Raw genomic sequence first — 24,922 nt, 5'->3', positions numbered from 1 at the left:
ATGACCTAGAGACCCTAGATCGAAAGCTTGGCAAAAAATAAGTAAACTGTTTCTGTAAATCATGTTCCACAGCTCCGAAAATGACCTAGAGACCCTAGATCGAAAGCTTGGCAAAAAATAAGTAAACTGTTTCTGTAAATCATGTTCCACAGCTCCGAAAATGACCTAGAGACCCTAGATCGAAAGATTGGCAAAAAATAAGTAAACTGTTTCTGTAAATCATGTTCCACAGCTCCGAAAATGACCTAGAGACCCTAGATCGAAAGCTTGGCAAAAAATAAGTAAACTGTTTCTGTAAATCATGTTCCACAGCTCCGAAAATGACCTAGAGACCCTAGATCGAAAGCTTGGCAAAAAATAAGTAAACTGTTTCTGTAAATCATGTTCCACAGCTCCGAAAATGACCTAGAGACCCTAGATCGAAAGCTTGGCAAAAAATAAGTAAACATATTTGGACTGAAATTGGCAATTATCTATCTTTCCTTCTTCTAGTTTCATAGACCTAGAAATATGGTATAAGGCTACAGGGGGCTTCAAGAACCTCAAAGTGGCTAGTCCAATTCTCTCAAAGACCATGAACAAACAACATTGATATCCTTAATTTGGTGCATTTGTTCTTGTTTTACAACTCCTTTAACATTTAATATTGAAACTACAGAATCGTACGCTATTTTATAAAACATGATTTGCACATGATCAAATACATTTATTACAATATCTCCACAAATAATAAAGTGGAGAATTATTTGCTATAAATATTATTTATTCTGTCAACACCAAATTAACCAAAAGTCAAATAAAGAAAAGCAACAAAATGAAAATAAAATTGTTGCTAATGTCTACAATTTATTAAAACACGTCAGAACGAAATATTTATACATTATGTGCGTTGTACATAATGTTGTCAAGTCGTAAATATAAATCACAAGTAATACATATATATCTTCGGTGACACATATAAATATTTAACAATGTAATGATTACATATATTTATATGCATTTTTTTTTTAGGATTGTTGTTCCATTCATTGAAGAATTGCGAGCATTCATTATTATTATTAATTTGCATTTAAAAGTTTATTTATTTTCTGAAAATAGAAATAAAGTTATAAACAGTGAGGTATGAGAATGGCCACACAGCATGCTGGCATTGTGAGGCTAATTGGTGAGGAGGAGGTCATTTTCAAACTCTGAGGAAGTAGAGTTGGTGTGGTAGTGAGGGAAATCAACAGCCCATAACGTATTCTACGTAGAGTAAATCTTATAGTGTTTAAGTACACTATAGAGTTTATATCTAAAATTTAGAGTTTTCCGCTCTACGAAATTTAAAAAAAAAAAAGTGTAGAAATCAATAATAAGCATTTTAAAAATTAGCATTCGCTTCTTAAATTAAAGAAGAGCTCAAATTTTTTAGGAATCTTCGAGTTTTGGTCAATTTTCTTTGTAATGTTAACTTAACTCAGTTAAAAGGATAAGCAACAGCTTTTAGCGCAATAACTTTTACATGTATTTACTATAATTATTATTAACCACAATTTTAAGCCCGCATTGTGACATAAATAAAGTTTAAAATGTTGGCACTATTATAGATAGTAGTTCTGTACATTATACTCTGACGTAAGACTGGTGAGACGTTCAATTTTGCAGTTTTTTTTGAAAATCTATACCTTGGAGCTCTCTTGCTAGATCTCTTAAAGTACGTAGTTTGTGAGCTAGACAAGGAAACATTCAACTCACGACAGATTGGCGTGCACAGAGATTAAGTGAAATAACTTAGATCGGGACAGATCGACACTGAAGAAGCTAGGGGTTTCCTTTGTTTTTTTGACATCGGTATGCTGTGAATCTTTAAGTGGCTTAAACGGAAGGAAACTACGGCTTTCTGCTGCCCAAATTCCTCTCCGCGTCTAAAAGGTTGTCAGAAAAAGTAGCAGGGTATCTAATCGGGATAGCCTGCTTACTTAAATTTTGGCAGATATATTGGGATGTGCTTTTTGGCAGAATATGATCTGGGCAATTCCCAGTAGAAGACTCAGAGGCTCCTACGGAATGATGCTACAAACTTGGGACTTGGAAAGTTTATTTATATTCAACTGGAACAAGTCCTTTAGACACAAAGTACCGTGAATAAAGGTTTGCAACATAATCAAACAGAATATATAAGAGGTTATTTCCTCCCCTTGACAGAATTCGTCCAAAGGATCTTAGAACTGTTTGCGGAAATTTTTCCTGAACTTTCTGATGGATAATTAAGGGCACCATAAGATCTCTTACTTGCAATGATCGACCCAGATCAGTCTCAGTGCTCAGGCTCTCTAATTAAGCCTTGCAATTTTTTGCTTAAGATAGAGATAGTGCAAAAAAAATACATACATCTTCACAATCAATTCAAAGAGCTTCCGGATGAATTCTGCCAAGTGAAGGAAACAACCTCTAATATCCTGGTTTATGTAGCGGGTAATTAGTACACGATATATCTTTGACACTTTGAGACTAAAGGACTTTACCAAGTTATACGGAAATCTGCCTTCAACATCTCAGAAATTGAACTCTACAAATTGAGCAACTACTAATCAAGAGAGTATCCAGTCTTATCCAGCAAGAAAATATAGAAAAGTAAGACATCTGACTTATGTATTTCTCCAGCTAATCTTGGAACTAGTCGTCTGAATAATAAATAAATGCCTTGCAGGCATTATTTCTTTCTAAATACTGACTGACGTTTCTTAATTATACGCTAACAATATTCTGTACTTTAAGTAACAAATTGTAATTAGTGATAAGCAATTATAATTGCAGTACCGCCTCTAATTACATACTATTTCTTATTCATTAATTACTTTTTAGGCACATAAAGTGACATAAAAATTGAACTTTCTTTAACGTAAAGAAAAAAGGTTCAAGTTATTTTTTATATTTGTTCTAATTAAAGTTTAATTGAACATGATTCTTGGACAGACATTCGATTGCTTTTGCAATTAATAGTTTCCAAAAACGACTATCTGAAAATTAAGTTAATAAATTTACTCAAATTGAAACTGTATCCAGATATTTTAATGAAACCTAAAAACTCTAAACCTAGTCTTGCCTCAAGAATGCTGGAGGAAAAATAACAATATTTCCAAATAGATGTTCACAGAATGTTAACTGTTGCTGGGTAGATTCAGATGGAAGAAATTTTACAGTACAACTACCCAAAATTCACCTAGTTTCAACGTCTACCCAAATAAAGTAACCACTCTACATTACTGAACAAAGTAAGCTATAAAACTTACCTTAGTTTTGTCTGTTCGTTACAAAAAATCCAGACTTAAGACAGACCTTTTTTATTCTTTAATTATATCCAAATCCTTCAAGTAATTATTTAAATACCATCAGACATTTACTTTTTTCAAGTTAAGTTAAAGTATGAGCAAAGTTATTACGTCATTTACAACGTCATAGTATTATTATATAGAAAACTAGCAATTACAATTAAAAACTTAATTTAAAAAGTAATTATTTTAATGAACTTACAGTTACTCTAAGAAAGTTTAAATTCTTGAAATTATTTGCATTTTTTTGTGGTCTAATTAAGTATAATTATTGTTATTTTTAAATTTATATGGATACACTTTAAAATCAATGTGAAAGGCAAACAATTCAATAAAATATATTTGCTAAAAAAAGCTCTGTTAAAGTAAAAGTTCTGTTAAAGGTTAAATGCTTGTTAAAAATATTAATCATTAGAAAAATAGCGATAATTTTGCACTTTGTACTTAAAGCAAAGTGAGAAAATGATTAGGCAAGATGTGATTAACTATTTAAGGAACTACTAGACAAGCCTAAATGATCTTATCCAACAGATGATGCTGTGAGCGGCATCATTTAGAAACATCGTGGCTAAATCAAAAGTGAAACCGGCTATTAACTTCATCCATCTTCTTCTAGACCAGAAGAAGATCTGACCACCATTATCACAAAGTGATCATCATTCTAGTAACGGATTATTGCACGTACTTACTACTGACTCTACAACCACAGTTTGGATTGTGCTATTTGGACCAAAAAAACAATCTTAATTTGATAATTACTTCCTTTTATGGTAACAAATTATCCATCATACAGAGAGTAAAGTGGTTTCCTTTTTACTAACACGAGTGTAACTAACTGAACGACTTCTATTCTCTTTGGAATACAAATTTTTCATTTTTAATTACTTATTAATTATGACATTTAGAATGTAAATTTTCTGCACTTTGTAACCACTATTCTGTAGCCAGCTGCGAAGGACCTAGTCAAGGTTCTTGTAAATTATTGTTGTCACAAGATGTTGAACTAGTAGGGATTGAATTCAACTTTCACCTTAAGGTCACTTGAATGAAAGAGAGATTTTGATTTTGATTTTGTAGTAGCTCTCTTTTCAGCTCAATATAATAAATTTACCAACCAGCTATGCTTTATCAACTATATTTTTTCAGAAAACAATAAAATAAATAATATTTTTGCTAATAATTTCAATGAAAGATATCCTGAAAACTGGCTGAAACTTTACCATCCATTTTACAGAAACTCTAAGAAATTTACTGATTCAATTATCCAACAACTGTAAGCGCCACGATAGCCAAGCGGTTATAGGCTAGACCCGCAAAACTAAGATGTATTGTTGGTTAGAGGGTTCGATTCCCCTGGTCTAGGTCTTGGATTTTATTTAATGGTTAATATGAGAAATTTACAGTAAATTATGTTAGGCGGTTGGAGGCTAGACCTGCAATGCTAAGATGTATTGTTGGTTAGAGGGTTCGATTCCCCTGGTCTAGCCCTTGGATTTTATTTAATGGTTAATATGAGAAATTTACAGTAAATTATGTTAGGCGGTTGGAGGCTAGACCTGCAATGTTAAGATGTATTGTTGGTTAGTAGGTTCGATTCCCCTGGTCTAGCCCTTGGATTTTATTTAATGGTTAATATGAGAAATTTACAGTAAATTATGTTAGGCGGTTGGAGGCTAGACCTGCAATGTTAAGATGTATTGTTGGTTAGTAGGTTCGATTCCCTGGTCTCGGCTTTCGATTTTGTTTAGTGCTTAATATGAGAAATTTATAGTAAAGTATGTTAGGCGGTTGGAGGCTAGACCCGCAATGCTAAGATGTGTTGTTGGTTTAATGGGTTCCATTCCCTGGTATAGGGCTTGAATTTTATTCAATAATTAATATGAGAAATTAAGGAAGGGAATAGCCATTATGCGGTTAGCGTTCTGGACTCCCACGCGGAGGTCCCGGGTTCGAATCCAGCTGCTGACTCTTAGATTTTCTCTTCCTAGGAGCTTCTTACAGCTCACTGTCCGGTGATGGACAGTGTTGTCTGTAACGAGTTGTTGGACGTAAAGACCGCCTAAAAAAATAGGCATTACTTTACTTTTCCCTCCAAACAATTCCAATAATAAGATTTTATAGGCAAAGTGAATCTTATTGGCGCTAAATTTTTCTACAAGTTCCCTAAACGAAAAAACATTGTAATATCATTTTGTTTAAACACACCTGATTCCAATTTTATCATTTCTACGTACAAAGTCAAAGTAAATGTTACAGAATATCGTAGTACGTGGAAAGTCACGGTTCATGAATAACACCTGTTCTGTTTCTACAATTAGTAGCCATGGCATGACAAAAATTTTGACCCTGCACCTAGATGCTAGACACAATCTGCGTAATTTCCGTTTTTTTTTTTTTTTTTTTTTGCTATTTGAATCGGGAGAAAAAGTATAAATATTCTTTTCTTTCTTCTAGCTCCGCCATGTTTACTGGGTTTCGCACCTTCATCCAACATCAGAGGAAAGATTAATCAGTTTAGTGCAGAGTTTTCGACTTCACTTATGCGTTAATCGTCTCGCACTATACCAGCTGATTCAGCAACTGAAATCTCTGCACTCCAAACTATGAAACCAGTAAGGGATGCAGTAAACATGCTCGCTACGACGGATAAAGCGCTCCGCTGGACCATTTTCATCCTTTAGTTCCTCTAAGATTTTATGAGAAGGCATCGCAATAGAACAAATTTCTTTTTCTTTATACGTATCAGACTGAGTAAGGTTTTGGCCAAAATCAGTAAACCGGAAGTACTACTTTCAAAATCGATTATTGATCGATTAAAGAAAATTCAGTTTTTTTTTTTTTTAATTTTAGTTTAGATAAAATTGTTATCTATTATAACCCATTACAGTTAGTTGTAACTACACTATCTGGTAATATTCATTGGTAAAACTGTTTACTCTTTATCCGCCAATGTTTATTTCAATATTAAAGCTTATTCATGATTTTTTTTTTTAATATAAACAATGATTTAAGCGTTGAAAGCTCGTCAACTTTATTACGAGTTATGATTTCTACATTTAGTATACTCATGACTCATGGGATTGAAGGAGGCGCCTTGATTCCTTTACTCACTTAGTCTGTTATAGAAGATGAGTTAAGAAAACCCACACTTAGTCAACTATTACCGTTTTTATTTGCTACATTCTCCTTGAAATATTTATTTTATTAGAATTTTATTGTTAGCAATACTGTTTCTTTATTAAAGCTGTTTCAAAACGTTTCTTTTGTAATAAAATTGAAAATGTTGATTGGTAGATAAATTTCAGGTGATTAAAGTAAAGTAAAGTAATTGCCTATTTTTTGCAGGCAGGCTTTATGTCCAACTACCAATTTAGGTGACGTGGACGGAGGCGACTAGTAAACATACTTTACTGCAAATTCCTTTTATTAACCATTAAATAAAATCCAAGGCCTAAGACCGGGAATCGAACCCACTAAACCAACAATACATCTTAGCATTGCGGGTCTAGCCTATAACCGCCTAACATACTTTACTATAAATTTCTTTTTATTAAACATTAAATAAAATCCAAGGCCTAGACCAGGGAATCGAACCCACTAAACCAACAATACATCTTAGCATTGCGGGTCTAGCCGCTCGGCTACCGTGGCACCTTGTTTCAGTTGATTATGTTGAAGGTGAAGTTTCCTCACCTCGAAATCAAATTAATATGATGTGGAACTCACGCGACTTGCTTTAATTACCATACTCTAGATGCTATCTAACAGGATCATCACTAACTCTCCAAAATGTTCAAAATGAATTTTATCAAGTATTATTCAAATAAAAAACTTTTGATCTGCCCCTTCTTAATTTAGAGAAAACCATAAGAGGGATTTTCGTGAAAATCCGTCCAGTAAAGTAAAATACTCACGGTTTTTGGAATTTCCTATAAACTCAAAAAATTAGAAAGAGATTTGTGTCTACTTTATAATGTAAAGCAATTAGAATCGTACAACTTTCTGAAAAGACACTTCCATGGGTAACACACCCATCCACTAAAGTGTCTCGCTAATCGAACTTTCGTCACCAATACCTAGTAAGAGAAAGTCAAAGCAATAAACATCTAAGGCCAAGAAAAAGGAAGAAGTAAACGAATTGTAAGACCGGAAACCGCCAGAGGTAGGATAAGATTACGCAGGCAGTATCTCACGCTGTTTGGGTGTAAGTTACGCTTGTTTTTTTTTTTCTTTTTTGTGAATCAAATCCTTTCAGGAAGGAACTGCCGAACACAATTGAACCGGCGGCCACAGGAATGCAGCCTATAAAACTGATACCCTAACCTCTCGCGTATTTCTAGTGTTTTTAGCTCTCTCTCCCACGTGAATGTTGTCCCCTTAGAGTGGGAGAAGTATTCATTCATTCATTCATAAAAGTCTAAAGACTAAGAAAGAGATAATTAAAAGTAATTTAAAGAATAAAATATATATTTCATTAATAGGAACATACGTCGTATACATTTTTCCTGAGCACAACAAATGTTACCAACTATTGTTAGCGTACACAGCTGAATGGAGCAAATGGTAAATAGGTGGGCAAGTGACGTCACATTTCCGTTCATGGGAATAACTACACCCTTGCCGTATATTTCTATTTTATTTATAACAATATGTCAACTTCCTCTTTGATCATCTTTGTTTGAAATTATCCCTTTGCTTAGCTTTTTACTGTTATTACTATTATTTTTTTTTTGGTTAATGCTTATAATTTCTGAAAGTACTGTATTATTAAAAACGTACCTTAAGCCCTTTAATTAGAGCAGTAGTTAAACTACAATTGGCTGCACTCAACTAAAAAATGGCAAAAGTATGTAGCGGCCATCTGTTTCTCAGTTGCAACTGCTACCATACCAACTGTTTTGCATAAAATCTAAGATATGTGTACAGGATATGAGAGAAAAATTGGATGAAAAAGTAGCTATGACTCGTAATTTTTCCACGCTGATGGTGAAGAACGGTAATTGAACTAGGATTAAAAGAGAGAATCAGGAACAAAGGCTTTGTAATGAAAAAAGAAAAATGCAAAATAATAACAATAATAATAGAAACAAATGAGGATGGCTATTTTAGGCAATTCTTATAAGAATGTAAGTCTATCTGGGCCTAGTCCAAATTTGCCATTCTAAAAAAGTACATTTGCCCTTATCATTACTTCTTACTCTGTACTTCAAACAACCAAGAACATGAGAGTCTGTCATCCAAGACCAAGAACGTATTACAGCAAAAAAAGAAGCCGGAAATGAAAGTTCATATATTCAAGCTAACACAAGTAGCTTTGAAAGAGTACGAGCATTTAAAATTTCTAGAATCGTTGACTGCAAAGGAAAAATGATCAAAGAGGTTACCCTCAGGCAATTAAGTGTGAAGAAACTTTTCCAGGACCTTGTGAAAAACATCAACAGAGTCTAAAAATTGACTTTTAAATGGAAAAAATTTGAATAAAAGTATTTGGTCTAAGAAGACCCACTAATAAGAAGACATGGGAAATCAGGTTGTTGTGCATCAAAATAGAAGCTATCAGGATGTGACTCAAAGCTGTAATGGAAATATTGCTTGATCTGTCAGTTGAAAGGAGAACATTTACAAAATGGATGCGTCTACATTAAACACCTTCTATTTGACGACCAATTTTCTTCAGAAATTTATTAAATTGAACTTTTTTAATGCTTCATTGGACTCTTCTACAGAATTTAAGAATTAATCCTTTACTTACATAATCATTAAAATACTTCAAACTTAGTAATTAATTATTAAGCTATGCATAGGTGTTAATTGTATGAATGAAACAAATAGCGTTAACAATAACCGAAACAATTTAAAATAGGAATCAAAGATGCAGACAATAAATCGTCCTCTAACTATTGATTGGCTACTGGGTAGCTTATATTCAACAATCTCTGGCACTATCTTCTCGCACAACTAAAGCAATCCATTTTAATGTGTTCGAATCAATTAAAATGTCTATGACCTCTCTGTATTGAATTGATTGGTTAAATATTTCTGTATAGATAGGTATTGTACTCGTACAAAAACCTAAGTATTGAAGTCATAAATGGTGAGTAAAATTCCAATTTTCAATTATGATTAAACACATTAGTTTTACCTTGAATAAATCAGCTGGGAAGATTGGAATTTATTGTTGGAAATAACGCTAAAAGAAACAAGATACTGTATTAGAACTAACGTTTAAGGTATTTAAGTTATAAATTGGTAAATAACCCTTTAAAGAGTACCAGCTGAACTGGTTACAAAGAAAATCAAGAAACTTAAAAGGGCACGAAGGAAATGTGACCTCCGTTCAAGTTAATTATCTTGGAAATTACGACACAAAAAAGGAAAAGCAACAGGGGGAGTAATAGGTACCCTCACTGATGGCATTCAAAACTGAATACTTTGGATTTACGGTTTCCAATTGATGTATTGTGAGTTTTTGACCCCCATTTGATCTCTAGCCTCTTAGGTCTTTAGAGAGGGACAACTTGTTTCTGGGAGAGGGATGCTACGATTGGAGAACTTGAGGAAATAACAGGAATCGAATGAGAATGGTAAGAATGGCTTTGAAGTCATCTGAAATGGGAATATCCGCATTGTACTTTTAAATCTAATCAGCACAGTACCGGAATAAGGGATTTAGTAAAGTAATCGGCTATTTTTTCAGGCGGGGCTTAACGTCCAACTACCAAATTAGGTGTCGTGGACGGAGGCTACTAGCAAACATACTTTACTGTAAATTTCTTTTATTAATCATTGGTTAAAATCCAAGGCCTAAGACCGGGAATCGAACCCAGTTAAACAATGCATACTAGCTTTGCAGGTCTCGCCTCTTACCTCTCGGCTACCGTGGCGCCTTGAATAAAAGATTTTTAAACGATAAATTTCGCAGCTAAGAGGAAGTAAAATGCTAAAATATTTGAAAATTCAAAAATCCTTCAAGTTATTCTTTGTTTCAAAAATCCCTTACTAGTTAAAAAATGTTTTATGGACTTATAATCACAACTACTTCTATTTGAAGCACATCCTTAACCCGTTGCCGCACACTTTTAATTTGATGATCGTGCTCAGAAACACACTTTTTTTTCTCAATTGTTTATGACTGCCAGATGGAATCAAGTGTAAGTTGTATGTTTGGAAGTAAAAATTATCACATTTGGCCACGGTTTTTCCAAAAAAAAACCTCTCGACGGCTATAACCGTCATTTGCTCATCATGTCATTGTTTCTCTTTCCAGAGCAAATGACGGCTATGACTGTCGTGACGACTATACAGTATTTGCTTTACTAATTCAATAATTAACAAGTGTATGCGTTAGTACACTTCGTACTAACGCTGTACTTTTTTTTATTAATTAAAATGTGCACGACGGCTATAGACGTCGTTTGCCTACATATCAACAAAGATCGGACGGCTATAGCCGTCATTTGCGGCAACGGGTTAATGATTTAGTGGGGAAGAAGTAGATTTAATATTGCCCCTAGTGTCTATTATAATGTAGAATAATTTGTTTGGTTAATAAATTTTTAGCAATGCGAAATTTCCCCTAAAATTTATTGCGTAAATAGAATAAATTACAAATTAAAGCACAAAAAATGGAAGAATTATTTAGAAAGAAACAAAAATATATAAATAACCAGTAATGACGTAAACTTAGCAGCGGTGAACGGAGCTCACAGAATTAGGAGGGAAAAAGAAGATTATGACAACTTGGGACTTCCCTTGATTAGTCAAGATTAAATTTTGTTTCTCAAAACGAGTCCGAAGTAGTTCTAAACAAAATCTTTGTCTTTTTAGATTTTAAAAAACAATTTAAATTTATCTAAGAAATATTTAAAAAAATAAAACCAAAACAGAAAAAGGAGGCAAATATCACGCGAGTAATAATGCCAAGAACACGTGACCCTTACTGAATGAAAATAAACATGGGCGTCAACTGTAATGTGTGACATTGAAATTTTTATTACTGACTAAGCGCAAAAATCGACCACCACGGGTCAGGTAAATAAAGCAAAAATTAAGTTCGACTATTTTTGGTGTATTCGTTACGTATTGCGCAACACATTTTATTTATTTTTGATTTGAAATAATTACAATACCAAAAGTAGAGAATAAGGTTGTACTTTTCTAGTGACCGAAAGAAAAGGGAACTTCTTACTTTAGTAAGTTAAAATCAGCAAGTGTTAGAGCGAAAGGGACCACAAATTCTCCCCTGATAATGGATGAATGTCTGATGAGGGTATTCAATAAATAAGTACGCTAAGACACGGATAAAATCAAAGATCCAAATAAAATCCCCAAGGTCTTGGATCAAGTCCAAGCCAATCACAAACCAAGTAACGCAATACATGCTAACAATGCGAGTATAGTCGTTGCGCCTGTTTCTTTATTTGGTTCAAAAAGAGTTTGGAACAGATGCAGCCTCCACCAATGTTCGCTTCACCGCAACAATTCCCTGACCTGATACAAGGAGTAAATCATATTTCAAGCGAGAGATTTCTTAAAACACTTATTTCTTCATTTCTATCTTCCTAATACGAACGGTGATCGTTTGAAATGGCCCAAATAAAGATTTCAGATTCGAAAATGGTGACTGAGTTCTAAAGGGGTTATCGATGTAACCAAAAAGCTGGTTTAACAGGCAGGAAGTTGGCTGTGTCTTTCTCCAGAGTATATCCCAGGTTTCCGGACGGGTTTTCTTCCTGGGCATTGTTGGTTTCAGAGACTTCTCTACCATAATAATAGGGTTCTTAACAGGAACACCTCTTCCTCAGAGTCTGTGAGGAGAAAGAATAGGCGACACTTTATTAATCACTCTGATTGCTTTGAATAAGATCTCACAGATGCAGAATTTAAGAAGTTCCCCCAAAAAGTTAATATTCAAATACAAATTTTTTAAAGCATATTTCGATAATTAGACACGATCTACTTAAAAAAATTATTAATAGATCAAAGAAAACTTGCGGTTGATTATAATGAGCATAGTATTTTAATCAAGAAATGAATAGTGGACAATTAAAAATAAAAAATGACGTTTTGGAAAGTCAAACTAGTGTTAGCCACTACTATATTGATCTAATTTTAAAAAAATATTGATTTAATCAATAGTTTTTTGATTAGTTTAAATTTAATACTAGAATTGACGGATCCAATTATTAAATTGTTATCTGCTTTGTCAACATGATTTCTTGGATTTTTTATTAACACTGATAAAGGCATCTAAGAATTTTTTAAAATACTATCAATAGAGACTCGCTTTTTTAGTTTCATCCTCTTTGTGAATTGGGACCAATGTGGGATTGGATTGTGGTGTATAAAAATAGAAATCCAACTAAACTTTGAATAAAACAAAGAATGCCGTTAGGAAGTCGATAATGGTAGTGGTGTGTGGGCTTTTGTAAGCGGCAGAAGTGTATTAGTAAAGCTTTTAGCTCTGATCTTAGAAGTTCAAAAAAACAAACAGTGTTAAAATAAAAATATATTTAAAAGATGAACATGTTTTTAGAAAAAATAATAATAACTGAAAGAAAATATTAGAGATGATGTGGGTAATATCGCTGCAAAAAAGGATGTCTATTTTAGATTCTTGAGAAATTCTTAGGATGAAAAAATAATAGCCATTTCAGTCGTGATACCCTTATTCTGCCGAGCTTTCGACCTAGGGACTAGATCATCTTCAGGGCTAGTTTACAAAGTACGAGGGTCGTTTGAAAAGTCCGTCCAAAAATAAAAACTACTTAATTTTTTGGGGTAAACCTTTTTTATTTTTCAACATAGTCTCCTTTTAGGCTTATACACTTCGTCCAACGCTGCTCTAGTTTGTTGATCCCTTCCGAATAATAGGATTTGTCCAAGTCTGAAAAATAGCCATTCGTTTCTGCAATCACCTCCTCGTTTGAATAAAATCTTTTTCCCGCCAGCCATTTCTTCATATTGGGGGAACAAATAGTAGTCCGAGGGAGCCAAGTCTGGAGAATAGGGGGGATGTGTGAAACGAGTTGGAACCCTATTTCCATTAATTTTGCGACCACAACTGCTGAGGTGTGAGCTGGTGCGTTGTCGTGATGGAAAAGGACTTTTTTGTGGGCTAATCGTGGGCGTTTTTCTTGCAGCTCGGTTTTCAAACGGTCCAATAACGATGAATAATATGCACCTGTAATAGTTTTACCCTTTTCCAGATAGTCGATGAGGATTATTCCTTGCGAATCCCAAAAGAGAGTCGCCATAATCTTTCCGGCCGAAGGAACGGTCTTCGCCTTTTTTTGGCGCAGATTCCCCCTTGGTAACCCATTGTTTAGATTGTTCTTGTTGGTCTCAGGAGTGTAGTGATGTATCCATGTTTCATCCACAGTGACGAAACGACGCTTAAAGTCCTGCGGATTCTTCTGGGAACAGCTGCAAACCGTCCTTGCAACACTTCACACGATTTCGTTTTTGGTCAAGCGTGAGCAATCGCGGCACCCATCTTGCGGATAGCTTTGTCATTTCCAAATGTTGATGCAAAATATTATGTACCCGTTCATTCGAGATGCCCACAGCACTAGCAATCTCACGCACCTTCCACTCTTCTGTCATCCATCACCATATCAATGATTTCTGGAGTAGTAACCTTAACAGGGCGTCCAGAACGTTCAGCGTCACTTGTGCCCATATGGCCACTCCGAAAATTTTGAAACCACTTATAAACTGTTCTAATCGAAGGTGCAGAGTCACCATAATGTTTATCAAGCTTCTCTTTAGTCTCCTGAGGCGTTTTGCCTTTCATAAAGTAGTGTTTAATCAACACACGAAATTCTTTTTCGTCCATTTTTTGAAAATCACTCGACTTCCTCGATTCAAACGAATGCCAAACACAAAGAAATAGACCGATCTGGCTGAAACTTGGTGTGTGTTCTTCCAAGAGATGCTACTAACTAAACATAACCTCGATACGCGCCAGTAGTGCTATCTCTCTGACTTTGCACGGACTTTTCAAACGACCCTTGTAGTTTACAAAGTAATATTTTTACATTACAGGGTTGGTGTGTCTTCTGTCTTGTCTGTTCATGGACTCAAGATAAGACTCAACACTCCATTAAAAGACAAGACAGAAGGCACACCAATCCTGTAATGATATAAAACAGTATATTGTAAATTAGCCTTGAAGATGACCATAGTCCCTAGGTCGAAAGCTCGGCAGAATAAATGTATCACGACTGAAATGGCAATTATTTTTTCATCAAATATTAAACTATGAATCAGTCACCAAAAATGATGAACATCAATATGAAATTCTTATTTAGATAGTAATATTGGTTGGTTTTTAAAAATTTGAAATTTGGATTTAAATTATATAAAAAAGGAAAAAAATAATGCCTACAATTCTGGGTAAACACAAATGGCAGAGCAACTACAAATAGAAAGGTAGACCACTCAAATTGGACATATATCTCTCATAATATATCTCTCTCTGTCAGGGAATTAACTACATTAATTAAGACATTATAGTCCACAAAGTGGACTTACGCTTCTACCACAGCTTACATTTCAAAACCAGTGATATACAAAATAATTTCTTCGAAACTTACAATTTCTAATTAAAAGTAATTGACTAAAATATTTAAAGTAAGGCAGGCTTTATTTTTGAAAAACAAAAAAATATTCAGAAAACTGGTCGGCTGATTATATTCAATTAATTATTAATAAATTAATTCAAATTAATAATTCTAAACAATTAATATGAGAAATTTACAGTAAAGTATGTTTGCTAGTCGCCTCCGACCTCAACACCTAATTTAGTAGTTGGATGTAAAGCCTGCCTGAAAAAATAGACATTACTTTTACTTTACTATTCTTAATTTACAAAGCATACCAATCATATTTTACTAAATAAGGTGTTGAGGGAGTTTTCAGTGTATAAATAAGGAATTTTTGTAGAGGCCATGCATTTTTCTTACTAGTGTGGTTTCCAAATGTTTTAGTAGAGAAGGTGGTGGAGAGGGTAAATTGCGACATCCCTCAACCATTCTTATTTCTTTTAATTTCTGTCCTTCTTTTCTTTTTGCATTATAATTATCTTACAGTTATTCACAATGAAACAATAAGACGATGAGAGAGTATGTAAGCGGCAATCACACGTCCTGACACAGTTGTCTAGAACAGTGTGTGTGTGTGTGTGTGTGTGTTTGAGAACAAATTTTTTTAAAAAATAAAATTAAAAATGATCTGCTTTCATCTAAATTTGCGAAAAGTATTCACACAATTCAGAACATCTGAAAGTCTGGCATGAACAATTACTTGACTTCCGATCTCTTTACAAAGTTTCCATTGATATATTTTTTCTTGTAATTCCTAATTATGGAAACTAAATTCATTATGAACGCTGTAAAGATTTTGAAAAACCAGAGCAATAGATTAGAATTCAGTTATTTGGATAGAAAATCTTCCACAGTAAAACCCAAGCAACCGCTAATTTGCAGCACTTCCTCCAGTAATGTCTTGAAAGATTTCAGAAGTTCTCTTAAGAATTTTACTGGCAAAATAACGAAGTCTGCGTCATATCAGTCCATAGTACCGACACAACACGGGCAATGGCGATTCATCTTCAGCCTCTTGACGAAACACCTACACCGACTATCCCCTGCCAATGCTATGGCATTTTTTTTCTTTCTCAGTTTGATGACTGTAGTCAAGAGGCCCAAGCTCGTTCGAATGGATGCCCCACCTACTTTGGAATAACTCCATACTAAGCGTATGATTAACTTTATCGTCTGCTTCTGGGCTTGTTCCCCATTTACTTAAGGAATTCCCGTACACTATAAGGTAAAAGAGCCCCTTGAAAGCTCCATGCATCCCGAATTTCGAACCCCTAGACGATAAAGACAACAATTCTTGTCAAGATATGCAAGCAGTCCCACACTATTTGCTCAAGCAAACTCATTTAGCCTTAATAGCTTGATTTACTAAATACAAATACCTCTTTTAAGTCCCGTAATATATTTATTAATCAATATTGCATGTTATGCTTCCAATACATGTGACGAGCATTTGCTTGAATTCTTGCAGTAAAACATTATTTTGGGGAATAATTGTACTTTGAGGTTCAACTAAACGTTCCAACTTGTAGAGAATATAATTCCTTCAATCCAAAATCCTAATGCACAATATAGTTTATGCTACCTTCTTCGTTTCCGATTTAACCATCCACAGAGACCTCTTTTCGTCAATGCCAGCAATCCTACTCTAATCCCAAAGCTTTGCCACCTCTCATTGCGCACCATTACCCTCAGAGATGGTTAAAACGCCAGTGGCCTCGCAATTTCCCAATCAAGTGGCAAGAGCAATTGGGAAGTAAAAAATTTTTGACAGAACCCTTTTTTGGTTCAATGATTTCGACTTACATTTCCCGGAAGTTTCAAAAATCGATTAAATAATACATTTTTTTTTAAATGAAAATACTGATTAAGTGAAAACCCAAGTAAAAAAAAGTCTTAACGCAAAACTCCATGTGTGGGACAAGTGCAGGACTTAGTTGCTCCTTTCTATTGGGCACAAAGGTCTCCTGCTTCAGTCAAACATTTGCCCAACACATGTTTTGTCTGTCTTTATATTCTCTCTACTCAATACGTCACAAGTTTCCCACGACAAGCATGTCTTGAAGAGTACGGCTAACCACCAACCATATACATCTGAGGTTTCTCCATTGTATTGTATGTATCTGTGTGTGTATGTTTGTGAACACGTGAATGTGGCACAGTTTGCGTATTTTATTTTAATTTGCTAATTTCTGTCTCCCTCTCAGCGCACTTTGGAGAGCATGCGCATTTGTTTTCACTTCTTTGATTATCTCACAAAGACACTCTGTTTACACTATAATCTTATCATTGATATAAGTAGTAAAATATTTTAATAAAGCCTGAAACGTGTTAACACTTATAGAACCAGGACATCAACCATCTGTTTAACAACGCAACAAACGGCGTTTTTACTAGATCATCATTCTAGGATATACTACGTAACTTATTTTATACAGCAATAACTTTTTTGAAATTTAGGAATCCACCAAAACGAAAAAGAAATTTGGTGTTAACGATGGACCTTTATTTTAAACATTTTTAAAAGTTTTAGGTTGATAGTTTTTCTGAGTTCACTCACCAAAAACAAAAATCAAGTATTCTATTTGTTAGTGGACGTTCAGTCCTGCCTGAAGAAGTAGGCAGTTACTCTACTTACTATATATGTATGTATAGGTTTAAGTGTGGGTAAGTATAACAGATGCTCTTCTCTATGCAAAAGGTTTTGCGGTTTAAGGATTTGTCCCGCAAGGCTAAGATAATAGCCTATAAAACAATAATCAGATCCATCGTCACCAAACGCCAGCGAAACCTGGGTGCTCAGCAAAAAAAGTGAAAAGATACTCGGGGTTTGGGAAAGAAAAATATTAAGAAAGATATTTGGCCCGAAGTGCGAGGAGAATGGCGACTGGAAAATCAGAAAGAACCATGAATTGATGGAATTGTTTGGAGAACGAGACATAGTCGCCCAAATAAAGAAGGGGAGATTGAGATGGTTGGGGGACACGTGGAGAGGATGCCTGCGGGAAGGGTGCCCCGAAAACTGTTTAAAAAAAACCCAGGAGGCAGAAGAATTCGAGGAAGTGCCCTCGACTTAGATGGCTGGATGATGTACAGGAAGACCTTCGTCAGGCTGGAATAAGAAGATGGCGCCTTAAGGCACCTAAACTTGTTGAGAAGGTCCAGATCCTACTTTAAGGACTGTTGCACCAGATTGTAAGCAAGTAAGTAAGTAAGGGGATAAGTATAAGTACGCAAAGAGAAGGAACAGTTCGGAAAGTCGCAATCTCTAGAGTGAATAGCGACAATTAAACACCAGTAAGGAACTTACAGGTTCGAACTTACCCAGGTTTTAGGGAAATACTGTGTTTCACATGTAAAAATAAGATAGGCTTTAAACATTTTCTTCTTATTCAAAGTAACCCCCCCCCCCCAAAAAAATGTGTTTCCAATGCCAACTCAATTTCGAAAATTTATCTGGATCGTCAATACTTCCTGTTTCTAGCATCTATTTAGTATAGTTACATTTCCGGCAAAGTAATTTTGAATTCACGCAATGCCCTTGAATAATATTATAGCATAGATTCGCATATTAGGGTTCCTGTTGGCCTGTTGGGCTTGCAGTTTTTAGTTCTTAAGTGCATCCAAAAATGCGTTAAAAGCTTTTTGTTTACCCACTTTCAGGTCACGTGAAACGCAATTGTAAGCCATTTTCACAATAAACTTCTTTCTTTTTTGGGAACTTTGACACAATCTATGCAATTAGATGCCAATAATAATAGCAAGAATAAAAAAAGTTTTGAAAATGATTCTGTTTATTACAAAATGATCTTCAATTACGAAGCCAAAAAACAAAAGATGGATACTTAATTTTTTCCCCCCCTTTCAAAACCTTAATTTCTTTATAATTTTCATTTTTAATGGGAAAAACTATCATTCAATTCCCTGATAATAAATAAAAAGAAAAGAATTGCAAAAAAAAAAAACGCACTTAAACTGCATTTTCTGAATGTAACTGGTAATTCAAGAAAGTTAAACTAGGTTAACCAATCAAAAAAAAGAAGACAAGGCCACCTGGGGGCCGGTACTAGCGATAAAATACAATGGACCTACACAGTAGCTCCTAATAATTGGGTAAATGAGCCACCATAAACGAGGACCAAAATTACTACGCTGGTATTCAAGACAAATCCCACGAAAGGGGGGCTACTTTTGTTTCGACATAATTTGTAAAGCACTTTAATTATACTACTTTTTTTATGATATATAATGATTTTATAAATGAGTAATTTTTAATTCCAAGTATAACAGAAAAAGGTGCTGCTTACTAGACGGAAGTACCAATCAGGTGAGTTGAGAACAGTAACGTTTAACACTCTAGAACTGGTGAAAGGGGAAATTATGATTCAGACGAGATAATAGTCGAGTGGCCAATCGATTTACTACGTAAAATAAAAAATCGTATATTCATATTCATCTTTCATTTCGATTAAGACGTACTTCTTCATTAGAAGAATTTATATTCTAATGAGCGCAGGGACAGTTTGCCAAGTTTTCTCCCCCATATATGATGAAAGTAGAAACAAAGAGATACGCTCTTGTTCTCCTCCTCCTTCTGCAGGATGTACAACATTATGAATATTAAATAGTTTATAGATTATTATAAACAAGAGTTTGAGCAAAGACTAATATAAATATTATTGATTATTTTACTAGCTGAATATCATCATGCTTGGCTGCAAAATCATTATGAATCATCCGCGTATATTTGGAATATTGGAATATATTTCATTTCATTTTAAAAAAAACAATTGCACACTTTCCATAAATAAGATGCAACAAGGGGCACTAAAATACATTTAAAACGGTTCAAAATGAGAAAAATAACAGATAACAACAATAAGATCTTTGAAACCATCCCTTCGCCAAGCTGTTTCGTCGACGTATAACTTGCAACAAACATCCAAAAAATCCTTCGCATTCCCTACCCTATTCTTACTTCCGTTTCCACTTTTTTGTGGTTTTTATTCTTCCAAGTTAATTTTATCCTAATTTAAGAGCTATCCCTAGGGAATGATCTATCTATCCATTTCCTAAGTGCTTGATCTTAATTCCGCTATCAAAGATTCCCACAACTCCTTATCCTGTCATTACAATCCTCTTGTTCAAACAGCTTTCAAGCCTTTACCTGCCAATGGCCTTCATGATCATCTTCACTAACTCCATCGCCAGGAAGTGAAATGAACGTACCGTTTATTTGACCAAAAACTAAAATTAATGCCCATTTTTTTTTTTTTCTATTAATTATTTGCCTACAAATTAAAACACTTGAATAGACCAACGGATCTAGTTTAGAACTTGATGGCGTGCTTGTAAAGCAAACAAAGCAGGATGTTTACTTATTTAACTTTAAAAATAAATAAGTAAAGATGTTTGGTTGCAAAAACATTTTTACCAAAATTAACAACAAAAAAAAATATTAAGTATGGCGTTTTAGTAAATTTCATTTATTTCAGACCTTGTTTCCTTAAAAATATTCTTACTTACAGTTTCCGCTTTTTGTGGCTTTGTTCTTCAAGATTTAATCTTGCCGAGCCACAAGAAAATACTTTGATACGACTTACAGCTTTAAGACAAATCAAGCTGCACAAGATATTAAGCTTGCAGAAAAGACAAGAATCAGTTTCCGAGATACGTCAGAACTATTAGAGACGTAATCGTCACATTCTGCCAAAAATAAGTTTAAACTTTAGTCTCTCTCTCTCTCTCTCTTTCTAAAAAACGTTGATCTTCAAATCTTCCTGCAAGTAATGTGTTCACTTGGGGAGGGGGGAATACATTGAGCGAGCCCAAACATGAGTCCTCTTGATGGACCTCATTCTACAGCAACCATTACAACCCTATTTCAATTCAGTGTCCTGTGAAAGAGTACTACGAGATTATAAGTTCTCCTAAATAATCCTGTCTTCAAATCTTATCCGAATACATCAGTAGATGTTTCTTCTACATATTCCACGATATCCAGAATCTTAAGCGCATCATGGTGCTTTGGTCCAGCTTTCTAGATTATTTCTTGAACGACGGTTTGTTCACAGTAAAGCATGGCTATTCAGACGATTCTCTACAGTATTACTCTCAAGACCAACTCCCTCATTTCTGGCCTTTTTCTGAAGATCTTTAACTTTACAAGCCGCGAAGACAAGACCAAAAATAAATTAAGAAAAATAAAACAATGAGAAATAAATTCTTAAAAGTGGCAATTTTGTTTCTCTGAATTTGAGGTTTTGTAAAAAGTTTGATTAGACTACAATAATAAGTGAAATTAGATTATGACTTTTCAACGCAATAGAACTTTTTTTAAGTACAGTTATAATAAAGCAAACGTTAGCCTTGACCAAGCTGGGAAGGGCAACCTGTTATAATTGTAAAGGTTGTCAAAGAAGGCTCTTTTAAAAAGCTTACAATTACATTACAATAGAATCAAATCTTAAAACGTTCAGCTTAGACTTAATTTAAACACAAACTTTGCGCATCTGAATACAATTTTTGGAACTGAAGCTGTGCATAATGAAAGAATGGCCAATAGGATGCAGTTATAGAAATATTAAACAGTTCTATCTGTATTTTCTGAGCCCCATTATGCACATATTGTGAGCCAGCTCATACAAAAGCTCAGCCCAATTTCCTACTCAATTCCCCCTTCCCAAAAGGGCAGGATATACCTTTTAAAATTCCCTCCTGCTATATACGATCCTTTTCCGGTTTAAGTTATGGCTGCTACAAGTTGCTGTAAGTAGAAGATCTATTCTTCGATATTCATTTTGAATTTTTTTTGTTGTTTTTACTTCCCCAATACAAGTGCAGAAAATTGAATAAGAAAAATATGTTAACATGGTTTTCCAAAATGGAATTACAGCGATGGTAACTAGAAAGACTGCCAGAGATGTACAAGAAGCTTTGTTTATCTTCTTGCAATTCATTAAGGGTTTATTATAACCCATTTCTTTGCAACCTGGAGGTTACCGTAGCAACTGCACTTTCACTGATAATCATTCTTATTTAATTTTTTTTAATTAAATCACGTTAATATTTGAGGTCTTTTTAAAGCACTGCCAGCTTCAACTAGAGTGCTCCCTCTTTACAAGGGATAGTAAGCCTTAGGGAAGATTAAAAAAAAAGCAATTAAATCTAAGGACTGAATCGAATCCTTCCCTACATCCAGAATTGATAATATAGGGTTTAGCTATGACAGCACACAAACTCTAAAGCGCTACAACCATACCCTAATACAACTTAAGAATTCCACCATTCTCACGAACGTCTATCATCTACAGAGCAAAAAGACAGTCTGAATAATTTTGAAAAATCTAAAAGTAAACAAAGATAGAAAAAAATTCAGAAATCTACAATTCAAATTAGAGTTAACTAGTTTCAATTGCTTAACTAAACGCATAAATTAGATTTTAGTTTTTCCTGCTTTAATCAAATATTCTAAAAATCTAACATTTCATCACACTACAATGATAATTTTAGAACTATAGTTACTAATCAATTAGTCATATGATTAGACTCACCTTAGATACCGGCAACTGATAATGATAATACAAATTGCACTGTTTATTCAATCAATAAAAACAAATTTATATACAAAAAAAAATAAAGTCAAAGATCACTCCCGTAACGTATCCATTATTTGGGATAAAAGAAGACAATGCATACTAGGCGCATGGAATTGTGAAACCTCCCAAAAAAAGTAAGAAAGAAATTACAATAACAAACAGTGAAGCGGCACCTAGAAAGCACGAATGCAACTCGAAGTGCACTACGCGGACTACAGTCGAACACTCACAGCTCACTTGTGGCGAGCAGTTTGTACTACTCACTGAGTTGTACTCTCCCCTCCATCCTCCTTTATACACTACTACTACTACCAAGCTGGGTTATTCCCCCTTCTACACAGTTCAGTCCCATTTGAATAATGAAGATGCTGGTTGATCCACATTTTTCTTTTTTTTACAGCAAGCGTCCCAGAGCTTTGAACAATACGAGCTTTACTTTTAGGGAATGTTAATTTTTTTTTAAATAAAAAACCATGGACACAGCGTTCCGTTTTAACACTACCCCCTCTTGGAGGATACGGTTTCGAGCACGAATTCAATACCCAGAAGTTACGACTTCACTTAAGCGATTAGTTTTTCGCGATTTACCCAAAGAAAAGTGTTGGATTTATTTCTGAGTTGACTAAATAAGAATTAATTTTTGTATTCAATTCGGTTGCAGTAGATTCTTGTGGCAGCATCAACCTTTGATACATAATAGCAGACTCAGTCATTTGAACCCTTTTGTGGGACAGATGGACGGTGCCGTGGATTGAACAACGGATTCTACGAACAAAGATGGCCGCCTGAAGCAGTTTTTGGTGAAATTGCTCATCTAGAACGAATATAGGTGTGGAGGTGCCTTCGATAAGAAATCTCCGACTGTGTATTCGTCTCTTCGGAACGTAGCAAGACCGAAGAGATCCTTAAATGGTTTAAGGAATTCAAATCAAACCGAAAAACTATACAGAAATTCAAATCTACCGACAGATAGTTGACGCTTCTATATGCGCCACAAACCATAACAACCTCAACATCCTCATACAGATTACCACTCCTCGCCAATACAGTATACAATAAATATCATTCAGCTCTGTCTCACTGCCCTAATCCTTCCGTTTCAGACAATACTGTCCATTACTGAAAAGTGAGGTGTAAGAAGCTTCTATGAAGAGAAAATTTAAGGGCCAACAGCTGGGATTCGAACCCTTGATCTCCGCGTTGGAATCCAGTATTCGCTAACCACTCAGCTAATCCCTTCCATGTCTAAAACACTTGTAAGAGAAATTAATAGATATATATTGAGTTGTAACTAACACCAAATATTTGAGAAAATGAGATTTAGACGTAATTATATCAAGTTATTAATATCATCCTCGTGCGACCCAAAAAACAAACCCAGAAGAATTTCATCTCATCATAAAATAGAGGGAAAAAGAGATGTGCTCTAATAAATATAACTCTCTAAATGTAGACAATGATCTGGCAGTATCGATCGACAAGGACGTGCACTTAGTAATCAGATACATGTGAAGGACGCGGCCGGAAGTAAAGAAATGAGGGCGCTACATTTCTCACACCGGGTATCCCATTCAGAAAACACAATACCCTCTATTCCGGGCCGGATACAACATATTTACCAATCTGCCCTGATATATTTGGAATAATAATAATCATTATTGTTATTATAGAGGGAAAAATTAATTAAAAAGTTCAGATCATTAATACTATAGATACATATTGTAAAAAAAAAGTAATAATAATGATAATTTATAATTAGCTCAAAGAAAACCACAAAAGGAAATCAATGAGAACTCTGGAAGAAATTTTGCGAAATAAGTTACCAATTTTGGATTGAAGAAATTTAATCGACATTAATTACACCATTTCCAAATAGTTTTTATGGGAAATTTTGAAAGATAACTAATTACAAGATTTTTCTCTATTGAAATTTAGTAGTAAAATTTATTTGAAACATCAAATTTGGCGTATCTTATTGGTTAAGAAAATCGCATATTTATTGTTGGTAGGGGTTTATGTTATTTGGAGCTACTGAATTTGATGACTGTTGCGCCTATCAATGAAGAGAAAAAAAGTTGAATGAGTTGGAATTGATGATCTACCTGGAACCCTCATACACCTTAGAATCTCTCATTAACGGATTATCCCCTTCTTCAGAAATCGGATAACATTCCTAACAATAGAACGTTCACCATTGAGGGCTAGGGCATAAAACAGCATTTGTCCTATTCTTTTGAACCCTGAAGGCAAAATTTCTACACAGATTGGGTTGTTCTGTATTGTTTCTAGTTGGTAAAACTGTGCTAATGGTAAATAGTACTGATTTTGATTAAGTTGTACACCTGATAGTCTGAGTTACAACATCCTTCCTCACTAGACTTTGTCTTCCTTTTTTTCGTTGTGAAAA

General features: G+C 34.5%; 1 protein-coding gene across 3 annotated transcripts in view; it reads right to left on the bottom strand.

Annotated features, from left to right (window-relative positions):
* The window catches only part of rau (RA domain-containing protein rau), a 137,760-nt gene that overhangs the window by 92,991 nt on the left and 19,847 nt on the right, over window positions 1-24,922 (bottom strand). Inside the window, exon 1 of one of the 3 annotated variants that reach the window (XM_074130948.1) lies at window positions 22,471-22,780. The exons of the other annotated variants lie outside the window; for them this stretch is intronic. The gene's annotated coding sequence lies outside the window, so the exon portion shown is untranslated. Of the gene's footprint in view, window positions 1-22,470; window positions 22,781-24,922 lie in introns of those variants that run through there. 3 annotated transcript variants of the gene reach the window in all.

Source organism: Rhodnius prolixus, unplaced genomic scaffold (assembly GCF_049639745.1).
Source record: "Rhodnius prolixus isolate KJV_2025 unplaced genomic scaffold, Rpr scaffold_4, whole genome shotgun sequence".
NCBI classification, from domain to species: domain Eukaryota; kingdom Metazoa; phylum Arthropoda; class Insecta; order Hemiptera; family Reduviidae; genus Rhodnius; species Rhodnius prolixus.
The sequence above is the reverse complement of the archived record's forward strand: the minus strand, read 5'-3'. Positions and strand labels throughout refer to the sequence as shown.